This window comes from Schistocerca americana, chromosome 11 (assembly GCF_021461395.2).
Source record: "Schistocerca americana isolate TAMUIC-IGC-003095 chromosome 11, iqSchAmer2.1, whole genome shotgun sequence".
In the NCBI taxonomy this organism is placed as follows: Eukaryota; Metazoa; Arthropoda; class Insecta; order Orthoptera; family Acrididae; genus Schistocerca; species Schistocerca americana.
Genome location: NC_060129.1, coordinates 80,661,886 through 80,675,272, shown reverse-complemented (window position 1 = coordinate 80,675,272; position 13,387 = coordinate 80,661,886). Strand labels below are relative to the sequence as shown.

The following is a 13,387-nucleotide window of genomic DNA, read 5'->3' as shown; positions in this document are numbered from 1 at the left end:
GCCTTTATGTTTTAATTTGTGTGAAATTGTGTAGTACTGGTCTTTGAGGGATTAAGAATTAGTGTTTTCTGTAATCACAGCAGTCAGTTTGTTCATTAGTTCCACATTGCTCGGGTCACTTGCACGATATATCATAACTGTCAAGTCCGTGTCGCCAAATGTGGGGTCTTGCTCACTCGTCTCGTGTAGGGTGCTTAAGAGAGGCTGCATTCTCGGTATGCTATACAACAATTCGAGTGAATAACATTAGTAGTTTTATTTCAGTAAAGCAGATTGACAGTACTCAACTTTGGAGTTCGGTGTTGCAAGTGATGGGCGACGTGCAAATAGTTATATTCTTCACTATAGACAAAGTCCAAACAAGCAGTGGATATGGATCACTGTTAACTGTTCTCGTGGCACTCTCTGCTAGGCTTTGCTAATACTCTGTGAATACTGTCCACTAATGTCCAGCCGTGGCTGGCAGGAGCCGCACATATATCCACTTCTTGCAGAGCTCACTCCTGTCGTGGTGCGGTCTTGCATTCTTCCTCTTCGTTCCGGCACTTGTGGTTATGCCAGAATAATAATGAAGTGAAGTGGAAACCCAGCCAACGGTCTCAATGGCGGAAGAGGAACAATTTCCCAACGGCAGAGCGAGCGGAAGAGCTAACTCCAGGGCTTACTACCTTGGTTTTAATTTCGGATTCGGGGCAACCCGATCCCCCAATTTATTATCCAACAATTACTGCAAAGCGTGATGGGAACGTCGTCAAAGATAGACACTACTCCAAGAGGTAGACCGAATGGCAAATCCTCCGTTGTTCGTAGAAACAATGCAAAGGGGTCAAAGGATTTTGGAGGACCCCAACCAACATGTATGCAGCCCTCAACACTGAAATTTAAGAAAGCAACTATGTTTGCAACCCTAAATGTAAACTCTCTAATTAAAGTAGGAAAATTGAAATTATTGATTGAAAAGCTGAACCAGAAAGAAATTTTAATATGTGCATTACAAGAAACAAGGTTTTTAGATGAAACTGCTTTAGATTTTGAAAACTATCGTTTATTTAAAGGAAAACCAGGTAAAATCTTAATGAAACAAATGCCATACCTGGGAACAGCATTTCTGGTACATCACTCAATTTTAGATTCAGTTACTAACTTCTACTCGAGTTCTGAGAGACTATCCATTCTTGAGATTAAATGTAAAAACAAAGGATACTCTATAATCAACTGCCATGCACCCATAAACCAGGACAACAAAAATAACCCGGAGAAAGTTGAAGAATTTTGGGAGATACTTGAAATGGAACTGGATAGATGCTCAAAGAAGAACATAAAAATGTTAGTAGGCGATTTTAACGCACAAATAGGAAGGGAGAAAAAATACCATGGAACAGTAGGCCTCTTCCCAGGTCACAAAAGAACTTCAAAAAATGGAGAAAGGCTTATAGAGGTATGTAGGCATTTCAACTTGAAAATAATGACAACACATTTCAAAAAGCTGAGCCGAAAAACTAAAACATGGAGATCACCAAATCCACTTCTCGGAGAATTCCAAATTGACCATGTGGCTATCTCACTTCATTGTCAAGAAGAAATTCAAAACACTAAAGTGCTGAAAAGCCTTGATGTTGATTCAGACCACTATTTGACTACGATTAAATTCAGACCACTCCCATTTCGAAAAGAGAAGAAAACCTTTTACAAAATTCCAAAATATAACACAGAAACGTTAAAAAATGAAGAAATTAAACAACGGTTTCAAAGAGCATTGCACAAAGATAGCGATGGCATATCCACAATAAATAAGGAAGCGGGATGGGAGGAGATCAAAAACGAAATAGTTGAAATAGCAAAAGAAAATTGTCTCGTGAAAAGAGTAAGAAGACATCCATGGTGGGACAATGAATGTGATGAGAACCTGGAGAAGAGACAGAAATTGTGGCAGAAATGGAACTCCACAAAAGATCCTCAAGATCTTGACAATTTTAAAATCCAGAGAAGAGAAACAGCTAAGCTTTTCCGTAATAAAAAAAGAAGACAATTTCAGGATAACCTAGAACAGATTGAGGAAGACTTTAAAAGAAATAATTCTAGAGATTTCTACAAAACTTTTAGAAAACAGCTAACCAAATACCAATCCCCAAATTTATGTTTTAAAAAGCTAGGTTTGACAAACAAGACTAATTGTGAAATATTAGCAAAATATTTCGAGAATCTACTAAATTGTGAACCACCCAAAGATAAAATGAGTTTTGAAAACCACCGAAATACTAATACCGAGTCAAAACCTCCAGACGCTGAAGAAATAAAACACATAATACACAGTCTAAAAAACAATAAAGCCCCAGGTGAAGACTCCATAGTACCAGAAATCCTAAAAATAATGGATACCAACCTCCCACAAGTTTTGGAACATATGTTTAAGAAGATCTGGGACGAAGAAAGAATTCCTGAAGACTGGCAGTGTGCCCTGATACACCCACTACACAAAAAGGGGGATAAGATGAATGTTAATAATTATAGAGGGATCTCGCTACTACCAGTAGGATACAAAATTTTGTCAAGGAAGTTACTTCAAATCGTGGAGCCAGTTCTGGATAAAAAAATAGGTGAATATCAAGCAGGTTTTAGACAAGGTAGATCCTGTGTTGAACAAATATTTAACCTGAAAACACTAATTCGTTACAGAATCTCAAGAGGCCAGAGATTTGCAATAGTATTTGTAGATTTCAAAAAAGCATACGACTCGGTAGATAGAGAAACATTACTGAAAGTATTGGAAGAATTTGGGGTCGATACGAAAACAATTCAAATTATCAAACAGACGCTAACAAACAGTAAGGCCAAAGTTAAATTTATGGGTGAAATTTCAAGGAAGTTCGAAATTAAAACAGGTGTTAGACAAGGTGATGGTTTATCCCCAATCCTCTTCAACTGCGTACTGGAAAAGATATTGAGAATATGGAAAGAAGAACTCAAAGGCACCAAGAATGACATCAGAATTGGAACAAAAAAAGAAAAAATAGAAGTGGACTGTTTAGCTTTTGCAGACGATCTGGCAATAATTACAGAAAACGAAGAAATAGCTCAGAACTACCTGGAGAAACTACAAGAAGTTTCGGCCAGAGCTGGACTGCAGATTTCATTTGAAAAAACCGTGTATATGTCTAATCATAGAAATAACAAGAAAAATCTTATTACTAAATACGGCAATATTAAGAGAGTAGAAAAATTTAAGTATTTAGGTGAAATAATTCAAGTGAATGGTTTAGACAAGAGTGCAAACCAGGCGAGAGCAAGGAAAATGGAATTTGCTTTTCAAAAAACCAAAGACATATATAACAAAAAAAACATTTCGATTCAAGCTAAATTAAGACATTATAAAACTGTCATTAGACCAGAATGCCTGTATGCATCGGAGTGCCTAACTCTTAACAAAAAGGGGGAAATAGAAAACATGGAAAAGAAAGAAAGGAAAATTTTGAGAAAAATATTAGGACCGAGAAAGATTGGAGAAGAGTACAAGCTAAAGAGTAATAAGGAAATATACAAAACTATTGAGAAAGTGAGTGAGGCAATGCGTAAACGCAGACTAACGTTTTATGGTCACCTGTCGAGGATGGATGGAAACAGACTAACAAGAAAAGTGTTTGAACATAGTAACAGGAACGAAAAAACCAACAATAAATGGATACAGATGGTGAAAAAGGATTTGGCCTATTTTAATGTCACCCGTGAGTCAATCAGGGACAGGGAAAAGTTTAGACAAATAGTGAACGAAATTAAGTGTTTTCCAGAAGAAACGAAACTAAAGAATAATAACAGGAAATGGTCGGAAGAGCGGAGGAGGAACCACTCGAAAATGATGAGGAAATATTGGGAAGAGAGAAAAAAAGATCAAAAGCTGGGCAAGTGTATTGTTGAATGTGGTCCAAAGATGGCCGAAATCGAAAGAAGAAGAAGAAGAAGAAGAAGTGGAATGAAAGAATTTACAGGTTACTAAAGTAATTCTTATTTAACCGTTCGACTGCCGTGGATGAGTTAACTCGTTATGCTCCAGCACTCCCTAGGTGCCGAGGAACGCAGCCTCTCGGTTTTTCTCGAGTGGTATTGACGTGTCTTCTGACTCTGTTACTGCTCCAGATGAGTTACTTCCATATTTTGGTGAACAAAAAAGTTACAGGTACTTACTGTACAACATACATGCCTCTCTGTGTGTTATCTTTTGCAAAAAAAAACTAGTTTCAGAATCTTGAATTATTTACAAATTATGACAAATGTTTCAATCACACAATTCCCGATGCACAGGGATGGAAATTGATGCACTGTGCTTGACCGTCTGCCAGATATAAAACCGTCTGCCAGATATAAAAACTTATCTCCTGAGAATGAAATGAGATACTGTTCTGCTTTCAGTATTAAACAAAATTTTGATATGTTATCTACATTTTGTACACAGCAACATCTGAGCTAAAATCAACCATACACAAAGTCTATGCAGTGAGTTTTTACCTCTGCAGCTCATTAAAATTCCATGCAGTGTTTTACTTAATTTGATGCACCACAGTAACTATGATGAATACTTTACTTTACGTGTGGCAAGGGCCTTATCGACCATACACCTGCTCTGTGAGCCCCTTCCACTTCTGCCTGTCCAATGCGCTGTTTGTCCAGTTGCTGTTGCTGTTCATCCTAGTTGCGTCCTCCCGAATGTTATCCCGCCATCTGATTCTGGGTCTCCCTCTTCCTCTCGTTCCATCTATTGTTCTGCTGAATGCCATTCAAGGTAGTCTATTCTCTGTCATTCTTGCTATATGGCCTGCCCAATTCAACCTTCTCCTCTTGAGCACTTCGAAGATGTTACGGTGTTTGTACAGCCCTCTTAATTCTTCATTTCTTCTTATTCTCCATTCCATGTTATTTTCATCATATACAGGTCCAAAAATTTTTTAGTACTTTTATTTCCATTATTAACAGTTTTTCTTCATCTTTCTTTCTAAATATTAATGTTTCACATCCGTATAACATCACAGGTATAACGGTCGATTGATATAAGCGGATTTTGAAGTTACTGCTAAGTGATCTTTTTCTCAGAATTTTGGTGAAACTAAAAAGTGTCTTGTTTGCTGTTGATAAACGGGCATCTATTTCTATATCTGTTCTGTTGTCATTACTAAAAAGACTTCCTAGGTACTTGAAGTGGTCAACGGTCTTGAAATTGAATCCATCTACAGTCAGAGGCGCATCTTTTCTGGTTTTCTTACTTATGGGCAGGTATTCTGTCTTTTCTTCATTAACGTGTAATCCTGTTTTCTCAGCAATTTTGTAGTAATTTTGCATCATTCTGGTTAATTCTCTTTTGGAACTACTTATTAGTGCTACATCATCTGAATAGGTAAGTCTTGTAATGTTCACATCCTGTAGCTGGATCCCTTGTGGACGGTTTTACAAAATTCTCTGTCGATCATCTCTAGGACGAGGTTAAATAAAATAGGTGAAATGGCATCCCCTTGTCTCAGTCCAGTGTATACCTTAAAATCTTCAGTTTCTCCTACTGGTGTCTTTATGTGACATAAAGTTTCATCTATACACATTTTAACTAATCTGATTAATTTTTATGGTATTTTAAATTCCTTCATTATATTTAGGAGTGTCTGTTGGTGTATGCTATCATAGGCTTTATTAAAATCTATGAATAATATGTGGACATCTACATTGAATTCCCACGCCTTCTCTGTTACTTGTCTTAGGGTGAATAGATGATCTAACGTGGATCTGTTTCTGCAGAAACCGCATTGGTAGTCCCCAATTAGTTCTTCTGTTATTGGTATCAGCCGGTTTAATAGGCAGCTCGATAAAATTTTGTAGGTGACATCCAGTAAGGCAATTCCTCTGTAGTTATCACAAACAAGTGGATCATTCTTCTTAAATATGGGGCACACAATTGCAGTTTTCCAATCTACAGGAATGGTTTCTGTCTCCCAAATTGTTTCTATTAACGCCTGTATTTCTAATTCCAGTTGTGGGCTTCCATTCCTTAATAACTTAGTGTATATCTTGTCCTCGCCACAAGCCTTTTATTCTTTAATTTCTTTATTGCTTGCTGTATTTCATTTACTGATGGGGTAGTAACTGTATCAGCTGTACCAGATTCTTACAATTTAAAGTAAGAGTGTGGCTCATTGCAGTTGAGAAATTGTGAAAAGTATGTCTTCCATCTTTTTTGTATGTCACTTTTGCTGGTCAGTATTTTCCCATACTGATCCTTTATAAACTGTTCCCTTTTATGATGAATAACAAAAAGAAATTAAGTCCTTTGCCAAGCAAAGATATCAGACTGTATGATCTGCAAAACTCAAATTTATTTTATTTTTTTATTTATTTTTTTACTGTGTAGTTTTCAAATCAGGTGACAAGTATTACATAGTAGTCTGAACGCCATGTCTCAGCACATCAGAGAATGTGAGAGTGTGTTTGTAACAGTCAAAGGATTAAATACAGTTGCCTGTTAGCCATTTACAGATTAATTCACGTAACAGAGCGGAATATTTAGCTTTGTTAACAGGAGTAAATCTGTAATGCTTTTGTATTAAATAAGCAAAAAATTTGTAAATAAAAATTATACTGTGGAATAGGAAGTGTTACCCAGAAGGAACTCTTTTTTGAGCTACCTTTCAGCTTTACTTATGTTATGCCGTGCTACTAGGCATTTAATGTCGTTGGGCAAGCGATCAAAAATTTTCATAACGATGTTAGTCACTCCCTTTTTTTTATAAATTCAGTAGTACACTGCTTGAAAATTGCTAAGGAACAAAGACACTGTGGGACAGGAATAATCACAGGCAATGATGGATAACATGAAACACACAGTAAATAGACTGTGTGATCAAAAGTATCTGGACACCTGGCTGAAACTGACTTATAAGTTCGTGGCACCCTCCATCAGTAATGCTGGAATTCAGTATGGTGTTGGCCCACCCTAAAGACTTCATGACAGCTTCAACTCTTCCAGGCATATGTTCAGTCAGGTGCTGGAAGCTTCCTGGCAGATTAAAACTGTGTGCCGGACCGAGACTCGAACTCGAGACCTTTCCCTTTTGGAAGGTAGGAGACAAGATACTGGCAGAAGTAAATCTGTGAGGACGGGGCATGAGTGATGCTTGGGTAGCTCAGTTGGTAGAGCACTTGCCCGCGAAAGGCAAAGGTCCCGAGTTTGAGTCTCAGTCCGGCACACAGTTTTAATCTGCCAGGCCAGGAAGTTTCATATCAGCGCACACTCCGCTGCAGAGTGAAAATCTCATTCAGGTGCTGGAAGGTTTCTTGGGGAATAGCATTATTCACTGAGTGCTGCACTGAGGAGAGGTATCGATGTCGGTCAGTGAGGCGTGGCACGAAGTCGGCATTCCAGACCATCCCACAGGTGTTTTATAGGATTCAGTCAGGAGTCTGTGCAGGCCAGTCCATTATGGGGATGATATTGTCAAGTAATCAATTTGCCACAGGCTGTGCATTATGAACAGGTGTTCAATCATATTGAAAGATGCAATCACCATCCCTGAATTGCTCTTCAACAGTGGGAAGCAAGCTGGTGCTTAAAACATCAATGTAGGCCTGTTCTGTGATCGTGCCATGTAAAACAACAAGGGGTGCAAGCCCCCCTCCATGAAAAACACGACCACACCACAACACCACTACCTCTGAATTTTACTGTTGGCACTACACACCCTGGCAGATGACGTTCACCGGGCATTCACCATACCCATACCCCGCCATCGGATCGCCACATTGTTCTCTGTGATTCGTCACTCCGCACAATGTTTTTCCACTGTTCAATTGTCCAATGTTTCTGCTCCTTACACCAAGCGTGAGGCATCATTTGGCATTTACTGGCATGAAGTGTGGCTTATGAGCAGCAGCTCGACCATGAAATGCCAGTTTTCTCACCTTCCGCCTAACTGTCATAGTACTTCCAGTGGATCCTGATCCAGTTTTGAATTCCTGTGTGACGGTCTGGATAGATGTTTGCCTATTACACATTACAACCCTCTTCAACTGTCGGCGGTCTCTGTCGGTCAACAGATGAGGTCGACCTATACGCTTTTGTGTTGTACGTGTCCTTTCACATTTCCACTTCACCATCACATCAGAAACAGTGGACCTAGGGATGTTTAGGAGTGTGGAAATCTCGCGTACAGATATGTTTGAAGTCCGTGAGTTCTGCTTCAGAGCACCCGTTTTGCTCTCTCACGGTGTCTAATGACTACTGAGGTCGATGATATGAAGTACCTGGCAGTAGGTGGCAGCAGAATGCACCTAATATGAAAAAATGTCGTTTTTGGGGTATCTGGATACTTTTGATCACATAGTGTATGTAATATGGGTTGAATGGTAAATTTATAATGAAAAAAGTACTGATTTCACCATTTGGGAAGTCAGGGCAAGAGACTTAAATAATTTTCATATATGATTCAGATTGGACTCCCAATGTAATGGTTGATATTGGACTCTTAGTAAGTAATTTAGAAGATCAGTTTGGATTCCGTAGAAATACTGGAACACATGAGGCAGTACTGACCTTACGACTTATCTTAGAAGAAAGATTAAGGAAAGGCAAACCTACGTTTCTAGCATTTGTAGACTTAGAGAAAGCTTTTGACAATGTTGACTGGAATACTCTCTTTCAAATTCTGAAGGTGGCAGGGGTAAAATACAGGGAGCGAAAGGCTATTTATAATTTGTACAGAAACCAGATGGCAGTTATAAGAGTCGAGGGTCATGAAAGGGAAGCAGTTGTTGGGAAGGGAGTAAGACAGGGTTGTAGCCTCTCCCCGATGTTATTCAATCTGTATAGTGAGCAAGCAGTAAAGGAAACAAAAGAAAAATTCGCAGTAGGTATTAAAATCCAGGGAGAAGAAATAAATACTTTGAGGTTCGCCGATGACATTGTAATTCTGTCAGAGACAGCAAAGGACTTGGAAGAGCAGTTGAACGGAATGGATAGCGTCTTGAAAGGAGGATATAAGATGAACATCAACAAAAGCAAAACGAGGATAATGGAATGTTGTCGAATTAAGTCGGGTGATGCTGAGGGAATTAGATTAGGAAATGAGACACTTGAAGTAGTAAAGGAGTTTTGCTATTTGGGGAGCAAAATAACTGATGACGGTCGAAGTAGAGAGGATATAAAATGTAGACTGGCAATGGCAAGGAAAGCGTTTTAGAAGAAGAGAAATTTGTTAACATCGAGTATAGATTTAAGTGTCAGGAACTCATTTCTGAAAGTATTTGTATGGCGTGTAGCCATGTATGGAAGTGAAACATGGACAATAAATAGTTTGGACAAGAAGAGAATAGAAGCTTTCGAAATGTGGTGCTACAGAAGAATGCTGAAGATTAGATGGGTAGATCACATAACTAATGAGGTGGTATTGAATAGGATTGGGGAGAAGAGAAGTTTGTGGCACAACTTGACCAGAAGAAGGGATCGGTTGGTAGGACATGTTCTGAGGCGTCAAGGGATCACCAATTTAGTATTGGAGGGCAGCGTGAGGGTAAAAATCCTAGAGGGAGACTGAGATATGAATACACTAAGCAGATTCAGAAGGATGTAGGTTGCAGTAGGTACCTTGAGATGAAGAAGCTTGCACAGGATAGAGTAGCGTGGAGAGCTGCATCAAACCAGTCTCAGGACTGAAGACCACAACAACAACAGTAAGTAATATGCACTCCTTGGGCAGTAATGGATGTTTTGCAGCTGTTATTTGTGCTGGCTACCAAACTGTTGAGGAGTCCTTGGGGGATATTGCCCCACTCTCCTCTCCAGATGGTTTTCAGTTCTTGCACAGTTCAGGTAGGGGTTGTTCATTGAGAAAAATATCTGCTTAGGGCATTCCAGTCTTTCTCTATTGGGTTTATGTCCAGGAAGTAGGCAGACCATTCCATACATTCCGTATTTTACTTTACAGTGTGTCTGACATCTCGGCAGTGCTTTGTGATCGTCCATAAACAGAAAGTTGTGACCTGCCACACCCTTAAACTGGTGGACACAATCCAGAATAATCTCCTTGCAATACTGCTGTGCCATAATGTTACCTAGTGCAAAGATACGCAGAGGTGTTCAGCGATTGTGCATAAAGCCTGCACACACGGCAATGCCTAAGCCGTACTGATGATGTTCGTGAACACGCTGTGGAATGTAACGTGTTGCCCTGCCTCTCCACACTAACTGGCAGCCCGAGTCACTCGCCACGGTGAAGTGGGATTTGTCAGAGGATGTCTCTCTGGACCACTGCTCTTGACTCCAACCAAAATGCTCCCTACTCCAACAAAGTGTTTTTTGCTGATGGCACAGTTGAGGTCCGATGCACTTAATGGGCTTCTGAGTGTACAAATCGGCTCAGTTTGTGTGTAACGGTAGTGGTCACAAAGTCTGCAGCGATCTGCCTAAGAGTGATAAGGCCACTAGGGCTACGTATCGATTCTTTTGTGGAGTGGGGTCCGCAGCTTGTGGTGTAGTGGCTAGCTTCGCTGCCTGTGGATCACGGGGTGCCGGGCTCAATTCCTGGGTGAGTTGGGGATTTTCTCTACCCAGGGACGAGGTATTTGTTTTGTGCTCATCGTTTCATCATCATCATTATTCGTAACAGTGGCTAGATTGGACAGAGTAAAATTTGGGACTTTGTACGGGCACTGATGACCGCACAGTTGACTGCCCCACAAACCAATAATAATCATCATCATCATCATCATCATCATCATCTCTTATGGTGTGGTGATCCATCAGTGACCACCGACATGCTTTCGCAAGCATTTACACCGTCAGTGGACTGTTTTAATTGTGAGATGACACTTTTGGACACACCCATTGCTGTGGCCACAGAAGTGACATTTTGACCTGCTTAGAGCCATCCGACTGCTCGTCCACGATTCTCAGCACTCGAATGATGTCTTGCAGACGAGCTGCTGTGCCACACGGAATGTCACACTAATCAGTTCCACAACATTCGTCAAACACTGTACTCCGCAAACTGTTGAATGCGTACAGAGTGTTTATGCACAGGCTTTGCAGCAGTTAGTGTATCCCGCCCTCTGTATTCCCACGTACTATCACCAATCGAGTGTTCTACAGCAGTTGGCTGTTGTTCCTTAGCAAGTGTTAATTGTTCCCTAGCAGTTGTCAAGCAGTGTATTATAATTACGATCATAATTGTTCCTTCTCAACTTCGATGGATTATTTACACTAAATTTAAGTAGCTGCTTAAACAGTGGTGTATGAGATGATCGTGGGTGAGCACCAAAATGTTATAAGTAAGTTCAGCTATTATCTGGGTTGTATCAGGTATTGATGTGTGTGGGTCCTTTATCAGCATGTGTGTACCAGGAGCAAACATTTCAGTTTCAGACCTCTCCTCCAATGCCTCTATAAGATTATTTATGTAACTTGATTTTAGCAGTGAAACCAAACATATGCCTTGTAGTACTGCATATTTTCTGTTCCCACAATCTGAATTCATTACCATCAGATTTTTCCTTCAACTTGTGTTGTGTATTTGTTACAGGATGAATGCTGGGCATTGGAAGGATGTCTCTCTGTAATGTGCGGTGCGGAACAGATGGTCGAGGAGCGGGAGTGTCTGCCAAAAACTGGGCCTCGGCCACTCCCCAGCTCTTCTGACCCCATTCCTAACCTTTTTCGCTACAGTTCCTGAGATTTGCCTCTTCTCTTCTGACCACGTATCAATAGTGCTATGCCAGTTAGCAGGAAAACAACTCTGCAGCCAAGAAAATCGGTAATCCTAAAAGGAAAAGGGTATACTACAATACTAGCAAGAGCCTTATCTGTGACGTTTGTCTTCTGCTCTGTATATAAGATATCTCAAAATCTGCTGTTTCTTTCTCTCATGTTAAAATTCTTATTTAGACACTCTGTGCTCATTCCCTACTGTTATCTTCTTGTCATTGTTAGTAACTATATGCATGAAATTAACTAGTATTATTCGTGTATGTAAAATTCATCAAAAGTATTGTACATAATTGTTACCAGCCATTCTCAAAGCAGTGCAAACCAGAGTCAGTTTGTCCTGTCAGTATTGACAGGACTAAAATATGTATGTCCCATCAGTCTGAGCTTCTCGAACCAGAGTCTACTTTTACAGGAGTACAATACATTTGACCAGGGTGAGTACGATACGACAAATTATAAAGAAACTCATAAAGGTTGGGATCAGAATTGGTGTTTAAAGAGAGCTAATGTGATAGTTATATTTCAGAATTCAAACAGCATTGCTAACTGTTTGTTTTGCACATTTTTGCCCTCTTCTGACAAGTTTTATATAAATGAACCGATTTCTGAAGTTCCAGAAATGGCCATTCCATGTTATTCCTCCACACATGCACTATCTTTACCATGAGAAAGCACTCTCTTGTTCTGAAACATAAACACCTCCTGTGTTTGATATTTTTCATTAAAGCACGGTTTCTGCCACTTATTTGAAATTTTGATTTTCAGGCAACAGAAGTGAGAGGTGTACATGGGAGAGGTAAATGTTGCAAGAGGTCCCTCAATAGATTTTTAAAATGATACACTACGCTTGAACTTGCATGCTAAACTTTCATTCTTCACTAATTACAAACAGAAAACAACAGTTATAGATATAGTACGGGGTGGTGACTGAGTCATTCAGATTGACAGGAAGTAGCTGCATGAATTAGTATAGTGGCATCACGGTCCCAGTATACAAAAAACACAGAAGTTATTTGCAAGTTAAAGAATACTAAAGGGGTGAGAGACAGAAGTTGAGACATGTAAAAGCAAAGTGTTACAGAAAGCTGGAGAAGGAGACATAATTGGGTAAGAAAGGAGCATATAAACAATCTGGCTATGAAGATAATGACAGTATTTGTTTGTATTGTCCGCCTAGCCTATACTTCTGTCCTATATTTCCTTCCCCTCTCTCTCCTCTCCCTCTCTTTTTCTTCTTTCCTCCACTCTCCCTTCCTCCACTTTCTCTTCCTCCACTTTTCCATCCCCCTCCCCCCCCCCCCCCCACCCCCTATCTTTCTCCTCTTTCTTCCCTCTGCCCTCTGCTGTCTCATCTCTACCCTTCTTATTCTGCCTTCTCTTCCCTGCTTATTCTTCCATCTCTATCCTGCTTATTCTTCCATCTCTATCCTGCTTATTCTTCCATCTCTACCCTTCTTATTCTTCCATCTCTACTCTTGTCACTCTTCCATCTCTACCCTTGTCATTCTTCCATCTCTACCTTTCTTCTTCCTCTTACCTCCTTCCTTCCTCATGTTCCCCCCTCCTGCCACTACCTGAACCAGTTTTAGCCACACATTAGATACATTCTGTGTTGCTTTTGATCTTATTCCCAGTGCCAAACAACTTCAGTTTCAT

General features: G+C 39.9%; 1 protein-coding gene across 1 annotated transcript in view; it reads left to right on the top strand.

The window, feature by feature from the left end:
* The window catches only part of LOC124553253, a 286,386-nt gene extending 273,409 nt beyond the window's left edge, over positions 1 to 12,977 (top strand). The window contains exon 21 of the mRNA XM_047127140.1: positions 11,547 to 12,977. The gene's annotated coding sequence lies outside the window, so the exon portion shown is untranslated. The remainder of the gene's footprint in view (positions 1 to 11,546) is intronic.
* The last annotated feature ends 410 nt before the right edge of the window (positions 12,978 to 13,387 follow it).